Raw genomic sequence first — 13813 nt, 5'->3', positions numbered from 1 at the left:
TCAAGTATGGATCCCATCTTTTTCCGACGTTGAGGTTGGATAAATCGTTCGACGGCACAAGCTCACCAAAAAACAACAGAGGTGGATAATTTCACTCTGCAGTGGTGGAGTTCTCATCTTCTGTCAGCCAGTGTTCACTGTAATGAGCTCCCCCGGTTTGAATGTCATTGCAAGGGTTGACTGGATGCAGCTCGTGAAAGGGCAAGCTGACATTTTGTGGAGTAAAAGCTGGGCTGTGTGTAAGAATGAATGGCGTGCTTTGTTTGCTGCAAAACATGCTAATCACGTTCTCCTGTGTGATGCACTGTTCAAGTTACTGCTGATGACCAGTGCAAGACTGAGAAAGAAGCAAGGAGTATTAATGAAGAAAAAGCTGTCCAAGCCCAGTTTTCAGACCTCCTCTTGCTGTCTGCCAAGGTCTTTAGTGGCAGCGCTGCAGACAATGCTGCTAGGACCGGATTACGTGGCTGATCTGCGTGGGGCAGGAGCGGGCACCTTAGCTCCGCAGCTCCTCGTTAGTATAGTGGACAGTATCTCCGCCTGTCACGCGGAAGACCGGGGTTAGATTCCCCGACGGGGAGGCCCTTGTCTGCCTTTTACTTTTCGGTTGGTTGCCTTTAACAAGCGCGTCATCGGCCGACGTGACGTATACAGCAGCCAAAGGAAAATGCGTTGGCCGGGAATCGAACCCGGGTCAACTGCTTGGAAGGCAGCTATGCTCACCACTATACCACCAACGCTTGCGGGCAGCTTTTGCCAGAAGAACTCAAAAAGGACTGCCTTCAACCAAGGATCCCTCTTTGTCCGGGTTCGGCACCGAAACATGTTCGGCATAGGGATCCTAACCTTCGCAAAATGCACCGATCTACCCACATGTCACAGGGACATCTTCACAAGAGTGCCGCCCGGCCATGTAGCATAACGGAAGCCAAAAGGAACACATTGGCTGGGAATCTGCTTGGAAGCCAGCTGTGCTCACCACTATGTTACCAACGCTTGTGGACATCCTCTCACAGAAGTGTAGAAAATGAAAGCTTTCAACCAAGGAGTTTCTTTGTGTGGGGGGCGAAAAACAAAAATGTCAAGCATGGATCCCATCTTTTTCCGACGTTGAGGTTGGATAAATCGTTCGACGGCACAAGCTCACCAAAAAACAACAGAGGTGGATAATTTCACTCTGCAGTGGTGGAGTTCTCATCTTCTGTCAGCCAGTGTTCTCTGTAATGAGCTCCCCCGGTTTGAATGTCATTGCAAGGGTTGACTGGATGCAGCTCGTGAAAGGGCAAGCTGACATTTTGTGGAGTAAAAGCTGGGCTGTGTGTAAGAATGAATGGCGTGCTTTGTTTGCTGCAAAACATGCTAATCACGTTCTCCTGTGTGATGCACTGTTCAAGTTACTGCTGATGACCAGTGCAAGACTGAGAAAGAAGCAAGGAGTATTAATGAAGAAAAAGCTGTCCAAGCCCAGTTTTCAGCCCTCCTCTTGCTGTCTCCCAAGGTCTTTAGTGGCAGCGCTGCAGACAATGCTGCTAGGACCGGATTACGTGGCTGATCTGCGTGGGGCAGGAGCGGGCACCTTAGCTCCGCAGCTCCTCGTTAGTATAGTGGACAGTATCTCCACCTGTCACGCGGAAGACCGGGGTTCGATTCCCCGACGGGGAGGCCCTTGTCTGTCTTTTACTTTTCGGTTGGTTGCCTTTAACAAGCACGTCATCGGCCGACGTGACGTATACAGCAGCCAAAGGAAAATGCATTGGCCGGGAATCGAACCCGGGTCAACTGCTTGGAAGGCAGCTATGCTCACCACTATACCACCAACGCTTGCGGGCAGCTTTTGCCAGAAGAACTCAAAAAGGACTGCCTTCAGCCAAGGATCCCTCTTTGTCCGGGTTCGGCACCGAAACATGTTCGGCATAGGGATCCTAACCTTCGCAAAATGCACCGATCTACCCACATGTCACAGGGACATCTTCACAAGAGTGCCGCCCGGCCATGTAGCATAACGGAAGCCAAAAGGAACACATTGGCTGGGAATCTGCTTGGAAGCCAGCTGTGCTCACCACTATGTTACCAACGCTTGTGGACATCCTCTCACAGAAGTGTAGAAAATGAAAGCTTTCAAGCAAGGAGTTTCTTTGTGTGGGGGGCGAAAAACAAAAATGTCAAGTATGGATCCCATCTTTTTCCGACGTTGAGGTTGGATAAATCGTTCGACGGCACAAGCTCAACAAAAAACAACAGAGGTGGATAATTTCACTCTGCAGTGGTGGAGTTCTCATCTTCTGTCAGCCAGTGTTCTCTGTAATGAGCTCCCCCGGTTTGAATGTCATTGCAAAGGTTGACTGGATGCAGCTCGTGAAAGGGCAAGCTGACATTTTGTGGAGTAAAAGCTGGGCTGTGTGTAAGAATGAATGGCGTGCTTTGTTTGCTGCAAAACATGCTAATCACGTTCTCCTGTGTGATGCACTGTTCAAGTTACTGCTGATGACCAGTGCAAGACTGAGAAAGAAGCAAGGAGTATTAATGAAGAAAAAGCTGTCCAAGCCCAGTTTTCAGCCCTCCTCTTGCTGTCTGCCAAGGTCTTTAGTGGCAGCGCTGCAGACAATGCTGCTAGGACCGGATTACGTGGCTGATCTGCGTGGGGCAGGAGCGGGCACCTTAGCTCCGCAGCTCCTCGTTAGTATAGTGGACAGTATCTCCGCCTGTCACGCGGAAGACCGGGGTTCGATTCCCCGACGGGGAGGCCCTTGTCTGCCTTTTACTTTTCGGTTGGTTGCCTTTAACAGGCGCGTCGTCGGCCGACGTGACGTATACAGCAGCCAAAGGAAAATGCGTTGGCCGGGAATCGAACCCGGGTCAACTGCTTGGAAGGCAGCTATGCTCACCACTATACCACCAACGCTTGCGGGTAGCTTTTGCCAGAAGAACTCAAAAAGGACTGCCTTCAATCAAGGATCCCTCTTTGTCCGGGTTCGGCACCGAAACATGTTCGGCATAGGGATCCTAACCTTCGCAAAATGCACCGATCTACCCACATGTCACAGGGACATCTTCACAAGAGTGCCGCCCGGCCATGTAGCATAACGGAAGCCAAAAGGAACACATTGGCTGGGAATCTGCTTGGAAGCCAGCTGTGCTCACCACTATGTTACCAACGCTTGTGGACATCCTCTCACAGAAGTGTAGAAAATGAAAGCTTTCAAGCAAGGAGTTTCTTTGTGTGGGGGGCGAAAAACAAAAATGTCAAGTATGGATCCCATCTTTTTCCGACGTTGAGGTTGGATAAATCGTTCGACGGCACAAGCTCACCAAAAAACAACAGAGGTGGATAATTTCACTCTGCAGTGGTGGAGTTCTCATCTTCTGTCAGCCAGTGTTCTCTGTAATGAGCTCCCCCGGTTTGAATGTCATTGCAAGGGTTGACTGGATGCAGCTCGTGAAAGGGCAAGCTGACATTTTGTGGAGTAAAAGCTGGGCTGTGTGTAAGAATGAATGGCGTGCTTTGTTTGCTGCAAAACATGCTAATCACGTTCTCCTGTGTGATGCACTGTTCAAGTTACTGCTGATGACCAGTGCAAGACTGAGAAAGAAGCATGGAGTATTAATGAAGAAAAAGCTGTCCAAGCCCAGTTTTCAGCCCTCCTCTTGCTGTCTGCCAAGGTCTTTAGTGGCAGCGCTGCAGACAATGCTGCTAGGACCGGATTACGTGGCTGATCTGCGTGGGGCAGGAGCGGGCACCTTAGCTCCGCAGCTCCTCGTTAGTATAGTGGACAGTATCTCCGCCTGTCACGCGGAAGACCGGGGTTCGATTCCCCGACGGGGAGGCCCTTGTCTGTCTTTTACTTTTCGGTTGGTTGCCTTTAACAAGCGCGTCATCGGCCGACGTGACGTATACAGCAGCCAAAGGAAAATGCATTGGCCGGGAATCGAACCCGGGTCAACTGCTTGGAAGGCAGCTATGCTCACCACTATACCACCAACGCTTGCGGGCAGCTTTTGCCAGAAGAACTCAAAAAGGACTGCCTTCAGCCAAGGATCCCTCTTTGTCCGGGTTCGGCACCGAAACATGTTCGGCATAGGGATCCTAACCTTCGCAAAATGCACCGATCTACCCACATGTCACAGGGACATCTTCACAAGAGTGCCGCCCGGCCATGTAGCATAACGGAAGCCAAAAGGAACACATTGGCTGGGAATCTGCTTGGAAGCCAGCTGTGCTCACCACTATGTTACCAACGCTTGTGGACATCCTCTCACAGAAGTGTAGAAAATGAAAGCTTTCAAGCAAGGAGTTTCTTTGTGTGGGGGGCGAAAAACAAAAATGTCAAGTATGGATCCCATCTTTTTCCGACGTTGAGGTTGGATAAATCGTTCGACGGCACAAGCTCAACAAAAAACAACAGAGGTGGATAATTTCACTCTGCAGTGGTGGAGTTCTCATCTTCTGTCAGCCAGTGTTCTCTGTAATGAGCTCCCCCGGTTTGAATGTCATTGCAAAGGTTGACTGGATGCAGCTCGTGAAAGGGCAAGCTGACATTTTGTGGAGTAAAAGCTGGGCTGTGTGTAAGAATGAATGGCGTGCTTTGTTTGCTGCAAAACATGCTAATCACGTTCTCCTGTGTGATGCACTGTTCAAGTTACTGCTGATGACCAGTGCAAGACTGAGAAAGAAGCAAGGAGTATTAATGAAGAAAAAGCTGTCCAAGCCCAGTTTTCAGCCCTCCTCTTGCTGTCTGCCAAGGTCTTTAGTGGCAGCGCTGCAGACAATGCTGCTAGGACCGGATTACGTGGCTGATCTGCGTGGGGCAGGAGCGGGCACCTTAGCTCCGCAGCCCCTCGTTAGTATAGTGGACAGTATCTCCGCCTGTCACGCGGAAGACCGGGGTTCGATTCCCCGACGGGGAGGCCCTTGTCTGCCTTTTACTTTTCGGTTGGTTGCCTTTAACAAGCGCGTCATCGGCCGACGTGACGTATACAGCAGCCAAAGGAAAATGCGTTGGCCGGGAATCGAACCCGGGTCAACTGCTTGGAAGGCAGCTATGCTCACCACTATACCACCAACGCTTGCGGGCAGCTTTTGCCAGAAGAACTCAAAAAGGACTGCCTTCAACCAAGGATCCCTCTTTGTCCGGGTTCGGCACCGAAACATGTTCGGCATAGGGATCCTAACCTTCGCAAAATGCACCGATCTACCCACATGTCACAGGGACATCTTCACAAGAGTGCCGCCCGGCCATGTAGCATAACGGAAGCCAAAAGGAACACATTGGCTGGGAATCTGCTTGGAAGCCAGCTGTGCTCACCACTATGTTACCAACGCTTGTGGACATCCTCTCACAGAAGTGTAGAAAATAAAAGCTTTCAAGCAAGGAGTTTCTTTGTGTGGGGGGCGAAAAACAAAAATGTCAAGTATGGATCCCATCTTTTTCCGACGTTGAGGTTGGATAAATCGTTCGACGGCACAAGCTCACCAAAAAACAACAGAGGTGGATAATTTCACTCTGCAGTGGTGGAGTTCTCATCTTCTGTCAGCCAGTGTTCACTGTAATGAGCTCCCCCGGTTTGAATGTCATTGCAAGGGTTGACTGGATGCAGCTCGTGAAAGGGCAAGCTGACATTTTGTGGAGTAAAAGCTGGGCTGTGTGTAAGAATGAATGGCGTGCTTTGTTTGCTGCAAAACATGCTAATCACGTTCTCCTGTGTGATGCACTGTTCAAGTTACTGCTGATGACCAGTGCAAGACTGAGAAAGAAGCAAGGAGTATTAATGAAGAAAAAGCTGTCCAAGCCCAGTTTTCAGCCCTCCTCTTGCTGTCTGCCAAGGTCTTTAGTGGCAGCGCTGCAGACAATGCTGCTAGGACCGGATTACGTGGCTGATCTGCGTGGGGCAGGAGCGGGCACCTTAGCTCCGCAGCTCCTCGTTAGTATAGTGGACAGTATCTCCGCCTGTCACGCGGAAGACCGGGGTTCGATTCCCCGACGGGGAGGCCCTTGTCTGCCTTTTACTTTTCGGTTGGTTGCCTTTAACAGGCGCGTCGTCGGCCGACGTGACGTATACAGCAGCCAAAGGAAAATGCGTTGGCCGGGAATCGAACCCGGGTCAACTGCTTGGAAGGCAGCTATGCTCACCACTATACCACCAACGCTTGCGGGTAGCTTTTGCCAGAAGAACTCAAAAAGGACTGCCTTCAATCAAGGATCCCTCTTTGTCCGGGTTCGGCACCGAAACATGTTCGGCATAGGGATCCTAACCTTCGCAAAATGCACCGATCTACCCACATGTCACAGGGACATCTTCACAAGAGTGCCGCCCGGCCATGTAGCATAACGGAAGCCAAAAGGAACACATTGGCTGGGAATCTGCTTGGAAGCCAGCTGTGCTCACCACTATGTTACCAACGCTTGTGGACATCCTCTCACAGAAGTGTAGAAAATGAAAGCTTTCAAGCAAGGAGTTTCTTTGTGTGGGGGGCGAAAAACAAAAATGTCAAGTATGGATCCCATCTTTTTCCGACGTTGAGGTTGGATAAATCGTTCGACGGCACAAGCTCACCAAAAAACAACAGAGGTGGATAATTTCACTCTGCAGTGGTGGAGTTCTCATCTTCTGTCAGCCAGTGTTCTCTGTAATGAGCTCCCCCGGTTTGAATGTCATTGCAAGGGTTGACTGGATGCAGCTCGTGAAAGGGCAAGCTGACATTTTGTGGAGTAAAAGCTGGGCTGTGTGTAAGAATGAATGGCGTGCTTTGTTTGCTGCAAAACATGCTAATCACGTTCTCCTGTGTGATGCACTGTTCAAGTTACTGCTGATGACCAGTGCAAGACTGAGAAAGAAGCAAGGAGTATTAATGAAGAAAAAGCTGTCCAAGCCCAGTTTTCAGCCCTCCTCTTGCTGTCTGCCAAGGTCTTTAGTGGCAGCGCTGCAGACAATGCTGCTAGGACCGGATTACGTGGCTGATCTGCGTGGGGCAGGAGCGGGCACCTTAGCTCCGCAGCTCCTCGTTAGTATAGTGGACAGTATCTCCGCCTGTCACGCGGAAGACCGGGGTTCGATTCCCCGACGGGGAGGCCCTTGTCTGCCTTTTACTTTTCGGTTGGTTGCCTTTAACAGGCGTGTGGTCGGCCGACGTGACGTATACAGCAGCCAAAGGAAAATGCGTTGGCCGGGAATCGAACCCGGGTCAACTGCTTGGAAGGCAGCTATGCTCACCACTATACCACCAACGCTTGCGGGTAGCTTTTGCCAGAAGAACTCAAAAAGGACTGCCTTCAATCAAGGATCCCTCTTTGTCCGGGTTCGGCACCGAAACATGTTCGGCATAGGGATCCTAACCTTCGCAAAATGCACCGATCTACCCACATGTCACAGGGACATCTTCACAAGAGTGCCGCCCGGCCATGTAGCATAACGGAAGCCAAAAGGAACACATTGGCTGGGAATCTGCTTGGAAGCCAGCTGTGCTCACCACTATGTTACCAACGCTTGTGGACATCCTCTCACAGAAGTGTAGAAAATGAAAGCTTTCAAGCAAGGAGTTTCTTTGTGTGGGGGGCGAAAAACAAAAATGTCAAGTATGGATCCCATCTTTTTCCGACGTTGAGGTTGGATAAATCGTTCGACGGCACAAGCTCACCAAAAAACAACAGAGGTGGATAATTTCACTCTGCAGTGGTGGAGTTCTCATCTTCTGTCAGCCAGTGTTCTCTGTAATGAGCTCCCCCGGTTTGAATGTCATTGCAAGGGTTGACTGGATGCAGCTCGTGAAAGGGCAAGCTGACATTTTGTGGAGTAAAAGCTGGGCTGTGTGTAAGAATGAATGGCGTGCTTTGTTTGCTGCAAAACATGCTAATCACGTTCTCCTGTGTGATGCACTGTTCAAGTTACTGCTGATGACCAGTGCAAGACTGAGAAAGAAGCAAGGAGTATTAATGAAGAAAAAGCTGTCCAAGCCCAGTTTTCAGCCCTCCTCTTGCTGTCTGCCAAGGTCTTTAGTGGCAGCGCTGCAGACAATGCTGCTAGGACCGGATTACGTGGCTGATCTGCGTGGGGCAGGAGCGGGCACCTTAGCTCCGCAGCTCCTCGTTAGTATAGTGGACAGTATCTCCGCCTGTCACGCGGAAGACCGGGGTTCGATTCCCCGACGGGGAGGCCCTTGTCTGCCTTTTACTTTTCGGTTGGTTGCCTTTAACAAGCGCGTCATCGGCCGACGTGACGTATACAGCAGCCAAAGGAAAATGCGTTGGCCGGGAAAAGAACCCGGATCAACTGCTTGGAAGGCAGCTATGCTCACCACTATACCACCAACGCTTGCGGGCAGCTTTTGCCAGAAGAACTCAAAAAGGACTGCCTTCAACCAAGGATCCCTCTTTGTCCGGGTTCGGCACCGAAACATGTTGGGCATAGGGATCCTAACCTTCGCAAAATGCACCGATCTACCCACATGTCACAGGGACATCTTCACAAGAGTGCCGCCCGGCCATGTAGCATAACGGAAGCCAAAAGGAACACATTGGCTGGGAATCTGCTTGGAAGCCAGCTGTGCTCACCACTATGTTACCAACGCTTGTGGACATCCTCTCACAGAAGTGTAGAAAATGAAAGCTTTCAAGCAAGGAGTTTCTTTGTGTGGGGGGCGAAAAACAAAAATGTCAAGTATGGATCCCATCTTTTTCCGACGTTGAGGTTGGATAAATCGTTCGACGGCACAAGCTCACCAAAAAACAACAGAGGTGGATAATTTCACTCTGCAGTGGTGGAGTTCTCATCTTCTGTCAGCCAGTGTTCACTGTAATGAGCTCTCCCGGTTTGAATGTCATTGCAAGGGTTGACTGGATGCAGCTCGTGAAAGGGCAAGCTGACATTTTGTGGAGTAAAAGCTGGGCTGTGTGTAAGAATGAATGGCGTGCTTTGTTTGCTGCAAAACATGCTAATCACGTTCTCCTGTGTGATGCACTGTTCAAGTTACTGCTGATGACCAGTGCAAGACTGAGAAAGAAGCAAGGAGTATTAATGAAGAAAAAGCTGTCCAAGCCCAGTTTTCAGCCCTCCTCTTGCTGTCTGCCAAGGTCTTTAGTGGCAGCGCTGCAGACAATGCTGCTAGGACCGGATTACGTGGCTGATCTGCGTGGGGCAGGAGCGGGCACCTTAGCTCTGAGCTCCTCGCTAGTATAGTGGACAGTATCTCCGCCTGTCACGCGGAAGACCGGGGTTCGATTCCCCGACGGGGAGGCCCTTGTCTGCCTTTTACTTTTCGGTTGGTTGCCTTTAACAAGCGCGTCATCGGCCGACGTGACGTATACAGCAGCCAAAGGAAAATGCGTTGGCCGGGAATCGAACCCGGGTCAACTGCTTGGAAGGCAGCTATGCTCACCACTATACCACCAACGCTTGCGGGCAGCTTTTGCCAGAAGAACTCAAAAAGGACTGCCTTCAACCAAGGATCCCTCTTTGTCCGGGTTCGGCACCGAAACATGTTCGGCATAGGGATCCTAACCTTCGCAAAATGCACCGATCTACCCACATGTCACAGGGACATCTTCACAAGAGTGCCGCCCGGCCATGTAGCATAACGGAAGCCAAAAGGAACACATTGGCTGGGAATCTGCTTGGAAGCCAGCTGTGCTCACCACTATATTACCAACGCTTGTGGACATCCTCTCACAGAAGTGTAGAAAATGAAAGCTTTCAACCAAGGAGTTTCTTTGTGTGGGGGGCGAAAAACAAAAATGTCAAGCATGGATCCCATCTTTTTCCGACGTTGAGGTTGGATAAATCGTTCGACGGCACAAGCTCACCAAAAAACAACAGAGGTGGATAATTTCACTCTGCAGTGGTGGAGTTCTCATCTTCTGTCAGCCAGTGTTCTCTGTAATGAGCTCCCCCGGTTTGAATGTCATTGCAAGGGTTGACTGGATGCAGCTCGTGAAAGGGCAAGCTGACATTTTGTGGAGTAAAAGCTGGGCTGTGTGTAAGAATGAATGGCGTGCTTTGTTTGCTGCAAAACATGCTAATCACGTTCTCCTGTGTGATGCACTGTTCAAGTTACTGCTGATGACCAGTGCAAGACTGAGAAAGAAGCAAGGAGTATTAATGAAGAAAAAGCTCTCCAAGCCCAGTTTTCAGCCCTCCTCTTGCTGTCTCCCAAGGTCTTTAGTGGCAGCGCTGCAGACAATGCTGCTAGGACCGGATTACGTGGCTGATCTGCGTGGGGCAGGAGCGGGCACCTTAGCTCCGCAGCTCCTCGTTAGTATAGTGGACAGTATCTCCGCCTGTCACGCGGAAGACCGGGGTTCGATTCCCCGACGGGGAGGCCCTTGTCTGTCTTTTACTTTTCGGTTGGTTGCCTTTAACAAGCACGTCATCGGCCGACGTGACGTATACAGCAGCCAAAGGAAAATGCATTGGCCGGGAATCGAACCCGGGTCAACTGCTTGGAAGGCAGCTATGCTCACCACTATACCACCAACGCTTGCGGGCAGCTTTTGCCAGAAGAACTCAAAAAGGACTGCCTTCAGCCAAGGATCCCTCTTTGTCCGGGTTCGGCACCGAAACATGTTCGGCATAGGGATCCTAACCTTCGCAAAATGCACCGATCTACCCACATGTCACAGGGACATCTTCACAAGAGTGCCGCCCGGCCATGTAGCATAACGGAAGCCAAAAGGAACACATTGGCTGGGAATCTGCTTGGAAGCCAGCTGTGCTCACCACTATGTTACCAACGCTTGTGGACATCCTCTCACAGAAGTGTAGAAAATGAAAGCTTTCAAGCAAGGAGTTTCTTTGTGTGGGGGGCGAAAAACAAAAATGTCAAGTATGGATCCCATCTTTTTCCGACGTTGAGGTTGGATAAATCGTTCGACGGCACAAGCTCAACAAAAAACAACAGAGGTGGATAATTTCACTCTGCAGTGGTGGAGTTCTCATCTTCTGTCAGCCAGTGTTCTCTGTAATGAGCTCCCCCGGTTTGAATGTCATTGCAAAGGTTGACTGGATGCAGCTCGTGAAAGGGCAAGCTGACATTTTGTGGAGTAAAAGCTGGGCTGTGTGTAAGAATGAATGGCGTGCTTTGTTTGCTGCAAAACATGCTAATCACGTTCTCCTGTGTGATGCACTGTTCAAGTTACTGCTGATGACCAGTGCAAGACTGAGAAAGAAGCAAGGAGTATTAATGAAGAAAAAGCTGTCCAAGCCCAGTTTTCAGCCCTCCTCTTGCTGTCTGCCAAGGTCTTTAGTGGCAGCGCTGCAGACAATGCTGCTAGGACCGGATTACGTGGCTGATCTGCGTGGGGCAGGAGCGGGCACCTTAGCTCCGCAGCTCCTCGTTAGTATAGTGGACAGTATCTCCGCCTGTCACGCGGAAGACCGGGGTTCGATTCCCCGACGGGGAGGCCCTTGTCTGCCTTTTACTTTTCGGTTGGTTGCCTTTAACAAGCGCGTCATCGGCCGACGTGACGTATACAGCAGCCAAAGGAAAATGCGTTGGCCGGGAATCGAACCCGGGTCAACTGCTTGGAAGGCAGCTATGCTCACCACTATACCACCAACGCTTGCGGGCAGCTTTTGCCAGAAGAACTCAAAAAGGACTGCCTTCAACCAAGGATCCCTCTTTGTCCGGGTTCGGCACCGAAACATGTTCGGCATAGGGATCCTAACCTTCGCAAAATGCACCGATCTACCCACATGTCACAGGGACATCTTCACAAGAGTGCCGCCCGGCCATGTAGCATAACGGAAGCCAAAAGGAACACATTGGCTGGGAATCTGCTTGGAAGCCAGCTGTGCTCACCACTATGTTACCAACGCTTGTGGACATCCTCTCACAGAAGTGTAGAAAATAAAAGCTTTCAAGCAAGGAGTTTCTTTGTGTGGGGGGCGAAAAACAAAAATGTCAAGTATGGATCCCATCTTTTTCCGACGTTGAGGTTGGATAAATCGTTCGACGGCACAAGCTCACCAAAAAACAACAGAGGTGGATAATTTCACTCTGCAGTGGTGGAGTTCTCATCTTCTGTCAGCCAGTGTTCACTGTAATGAGCTCCCCCGGTTTGAATGTCATTGCAAGGGTTGACTGGATGCAGCTCGTGAAAGGGCAAGCTGACATTTTGTGGAGTAAAAGCTGGGCTGTGTGTAAGAATGAATGGCGTGCTTTGTTTGCTGCAAAACATGCTAATCACGTTCTCCTGTGTGATGCACTGTTCAAGTTACTGCTGATGACCAGTGCAAGACTGAGAAAGAAGCAAGGAGTATTAATGAAGAAAAAGCTGTCCAAGCCCAGTTTTCAGCCCTCCTCTTGCTGTCTGCCAAGGTCTTTAGTGGCAGCGCTGCAGACAATGCTGCTAGGACCGGATTACGTGGCTGATCTGCGTGGGGCAGGAGCGGGCACCTTAGCTCTGAGCTCCTCGCTAGTATAGTGGACAGTATCTCCGCCTGTCACGCGGAAGACCGGGGTTCGATTCCCCGACGGGGAGGCCCTTGTCTGCCTTTTACTTTTCGGTTGGTTGCCTTTAACAAGCGCGTCATCGGCCGACGTGACGTATACAGCAGCCAAAGGAAAATGCATTGGCCGGGAATCGAACCCGGGTCAACTGCTTGGAAGGCAGCTATGCTCACCACTATACCACCAACGCTTGCGGGCAGCTTTTGCCAGAAGAACTCAAAAAGGACTGCCTTCAGCCAAGGATCCCTCTTTGTCCGGGTTCGGCACCGAAACATGTTCGGCATAGGGATCCTAACCTTCGCAAAATGCACCGATCTACCCACATGTCACAGGGACATCTTCACAAGAGTGCCGCCCGGCCATGTAGCATAACGGAAGCCAAAAGGAACACATTGGCTGGGAATCTGCTTGGAAGCCAGCTGTGCTCACCACTATGTTACCAACGCTTGTGGACATCCTCTCACAGAAGTGTAGAAAATGAAAGCTTTCAAGCAAGGAGTTTCTTTGTGTGGGGGGCGAAAAACAAAAATGTCAAGTATGGATCCCATCTTTTTCCGACGTTGAGGTTGGATAAATCGTTCGACGGCACAAGCTCAACAAAAAACAACAGAGGTGGATAATTTCACTCTGCAGTGGTGGAGTTCTCATCTTCTGTCAGCCAGTGTTCTCTGTAATGAGCTCCCCCGGTTTGAATGTCATTGCAAAGGTTGACTGGATGCAGCTCGTGAAAGGGCAAGCTGACATTTTGTGGAGTAAAAGCTGGGCTGTGTGTAAGAATGAATGGCGTGCTTTGTTTGCTGCAAAACATGCTAATCACGTTCTCCTGTGTGATGCACTGTTCAAGTTACTGCTGATGACCAGTGCAAGACTGAGAAAGAAGCAAGGAGTATTAATGAAGAAAAAGCTGTCCAAGCCCAGTTTTCAGCCCTCCTCTTGCTGTCTGCCAAGGTCTTTAGTGGCAGCGCTGCAGACAATGCTGCTAGGACCGGATTACGTGGCTGATCTGCGTGGGGCAGGAGCGGGCACCTTAGCTCCGCAGCTCCTCGTTAGTATAGTGGACAGTATCTCCGCCTGTCACGCGGAAGACCGGGGTTCGATTCCCCGACGGGGAGGCCCTTGTCTGCCTTTTACTTTTCGGTTGGTTGCCTTTAACAAGCGCGTCATCGGCCGACGTGACGTATACAGCAGCCAAAGGAAAATGCGTTGGCCGGGAATCGAACCCGGGTCAACTGCTTGGAAGGCAGCTATGCTCACCACTATACCACCAACGCTTGCGGGCAGCTTTTGCCAGAAGAACTCAAAAAGGACTGCCTTCAACCAAGGATCCCTCTTTGTCCGGGTTCGGCACCGAAACATGTTCGGCATAGGGATCCT

General features: G+C 50.6%; 25 non-coding genes across 25 annotated transcripts; 13 read left to right on the top strand and 12 right to left on the bottom strand.

The window, feature by feature from the left end:
• Window positions 1-509: 509 nt before the first annotated feature.
• trnad-guc (transfer RNA aspartic acid (anticodon GUC)) lies at window positions 510-581 on the top strand. Its single transcript has one exon. It is a non-coding gene; the product is annotated as a tRNA-Asp (tRNA).
• Window positions 582-668: 87 nt separating this feature from the next.
• Window positions 669-740, bottom strand: trnag-ucc (transfer RNA glycine (anticodon UCC)). The gene has a single exon. It is a non-coding gene; the product is annotated as a tRNA-Gly (tRNA).
• Window positions 741-1590: 850 nt separating this feature from the next.
• On the top strand, window positions 1591-1662 carry trnad-guc (transfer RNA aspartic acid (anticodon GUC)). The gene has a single exon. It is a non-coding gene; the product is annotated as a tRNA-Asp (tRNA).
• Window positions 1663-1749: 87 nt separating this feature from the next.
• Window positions 1750-1821, bottom strand: trnag-ucc (transfer RNA glycine (anticodon UCC)). Its single transcript has one exon. It is a non-coding gene; the product is annotated as a tRNA-Gly (tRNA).
• An 850-nt stretch (window positions 1822-2671) lies between these two features.
• Window positions 2672-2743, top strand: trnad-guc (transfer RNA aspartic acid (anticodon GUC)). Its single transcript has one exon. It is a non-coding gene; the product is annotated as a tRNA-Asp (tRNA).
• Window positions 2744-2830: 87 nt separating this feature from the next.
• Window positions 2831-2902, bottom strand: trnag-ucc (transfer RNA glycine (anticodon UCC)). The gene has a single exon. It is a non-coding gene; the product is annotated as a tRNA-Gly (tRNA).
• Window positions 2903-3752: 850 nt separating this feature from the next.
• trnad-guc (transfer RNA aspartic acid (anticodon GUC)) lies at window positions 3753-3824 on the top strand. The gene has a single exon. It is a non-coding gene; the product is annotated as a tRNA-Asp (tRNA).
• An 87-nt stretch (window positions 3825-3911) lies between these two features.
• On the bottom strand, window positions 3912-3983 carry trnag-ucc (transfer RNA glycine (anticodon UCC)). Its single transcript has one exon. It is a non-coding gene; the product is annotated as a tRNA-Gly (tRNA).
• Window positions 3984-4833: 850 nt separating this feature from the next.
• trnad-guc (transfer RNA aspartic acid (anticodon GUC)) lies at window positions 4834-4905 on the top strand. The gene has a single exon. It is a non-coding gene; the product is annotated as a tRNA-Asp (tRNA).
• Window positions 4906-4992: 87 nt separating this feature from the next.
• trnag-ucc (transfer RNA glycine (anticodon UCC)) lies at window positions 4993-5064 on the bottom strand. Its single transcript has one exon. It is a non-coding gene; the product is annotated as a tRNA-Gly (tRNA).
• An 850-nt stretch (window positions 5065-5914) lies between these two features.
• On the top strand, window positions 5915-5986 carry trnad-guc (transfer RNA aspartic acid (anticodon GUC)). The gene has a single exon. It is a non-coding gene; the product is annotated as a tRNA-Asp (tRNA).
• An 87-nt stretch (window positions 5987-6073) lies between these two features.
• On the bottom strand, window positions 6074-6145 carry trnag-ucc (transfer RNA glycine (anticodon UCC)). The gene has a single exon. It is a non-coding gene; the product is annotated as a tRNA-Gly (tRNA).
• Window positions 6146-6995: 850 nt separating this feature from the next.
• On the top strand, window positions 6996-7067 carry trnad-guc (transfer RNA aspartic acid (anticodon GUC)). The gene has a single exon. It is a non-coding gene; the product is annotated as a tRNA-Asp (tRNA).
• An 87-nt stretch (window positions 7068-7154) lies between these two features.
• On the bottom strand, window positions 7155-7226 carry trnag-ucc (transfer RNA glycine (anticodon UCC)). The gene has a single exon. It is a non-coding gene; the product is annotated as a tRNA-Gly (tRNA).
• Window positions 7227-8076: 850 nt separating this feature from the next.
• Window positions 8077-8148, top strand: trnad-guc (transfer RNA aspartic acid (anticodon GUC)). The gene has a single exon. It is a non-coding gene; the product is annotated as a tRNA-Asp (tRNA).
• Window positions 8149-9156: 1008 nt separating this feature from the next.
• On the top strand, window positions 9157-9228 carry trnad-guc (transfer RNA aspartic acid (anticodon GUC)). The gene has a single exon. It is a non-coding gene; the product is annotated as a tRNA-Asp (tRNA).
• An 87-nt stretch (window positions 9229-9315) lies between these two features.
• trnag-ucc (transfer RNA glycine (anticodon UCC)) lies at window positions 9316-9387 on the bottom strand. Its single transcript has one exon. It is a non-coding gene; the product is annotated as a tRNA-Gly (tRNA).
• Window positions 9388-10237: 850 nt separating this feature from the next.
• trnad-guc (transfer RNA aspartic acid (anticodon GUC)) lies at window positions 10238-10309 on the top strand. The gene has a single exon. It is a non-coding gene; the product is annotated as a tRNA-Asp (tRNA).
• An 87-nt stretch (window positions 10310-10396) lies between these two features.
• trnag-ucc (transfer RNA glycine (anticodon UCC)) lies at window positions 10397-10468 on the bottom strand. Its single transcript has one exon. It is a non-coding gene; the product is annotated as a tRNA-Gly (tRNA).
• Window positions 10469-11318: 850 nt separating this feature from the next.
• Window positions 11319-11390, top strand: trnad-guc (transfer RNA aspartic acid (anticodon GUC)). Its single transcript has one exon. It is a non-coding gene; the product is annotated as a tRNA-Asp (tRNA).
• Window positions 11391-11477: 87 nt separating this feature from the next.
• Window positions 11478-11549, bottom strand: trnag-ucc (transfer RNA glycine (anticodon UCC)). Its single transcript has one exon. It is a non-coding gene; the product is annotated as a tRNA-Gly (tRNA).
• An 849-nt stretch (window positions 11550-12398) lies between these two features.
• trnad-guc (transfer RNA aspartic acid (anticodon GUC)) lies at window positions 12399-12470 on the top strand. Its single transcript has one exon. It is a non-coding gene; the product is annotated as a tRNA-Asp (tRNA).
• Window positions 12471-12557: 87 nt separating this feature from the next.
• On the bottom strand, window positions 12558-12629 carry trnag-ucc (transfer RNA glycine (anticodon UCC)). Its single transcript has one exon. It is a non-coding gene; the product is annotated as a tRNA-Gly (tRNA).
• Window positions 12630-13479: 850 nt separating this feature from the next.
• Window positions 13480-13551, top strand: trnad-guc (transfer RNA aspartic acid (anticodon GUC)). The gene has a single exon. It is a non-coding gene; the product is annotated as a tRNA-Asp (tRNA).
• An 87-nt stretch (window positions 13552-13638) lies between these two features.
• trnag-ucc (transfer RNA glycine (anticodon UCC)) lies at window positions 13639-13710 on the bottom strand. Its single transcript has one exon. It is a non-coding gene; the product is annotated as a tRNA-Gly (tRNA).
• Window positions 13711-13813: the final 103 nt, after the last annotated feature.

This window comes from Danio rerio, chromosome 4 (genome assembly GCF_049306965.1).
Source record: "Danio rerio strain Tuebingen ecotype United States chromosome 4, GRCz12tu, whole genome shotgun sequence".
NCBI classification, from domain to species: domain Eukaryota; kingdom Metazoa; phylum Chordata; class Actinopteri; order Cypriniformes; family Danionidae; genus Danio; species Danio rerio.
This window is presented reverse-complemented; position numbering and strand designations above follow the sequence as displayed.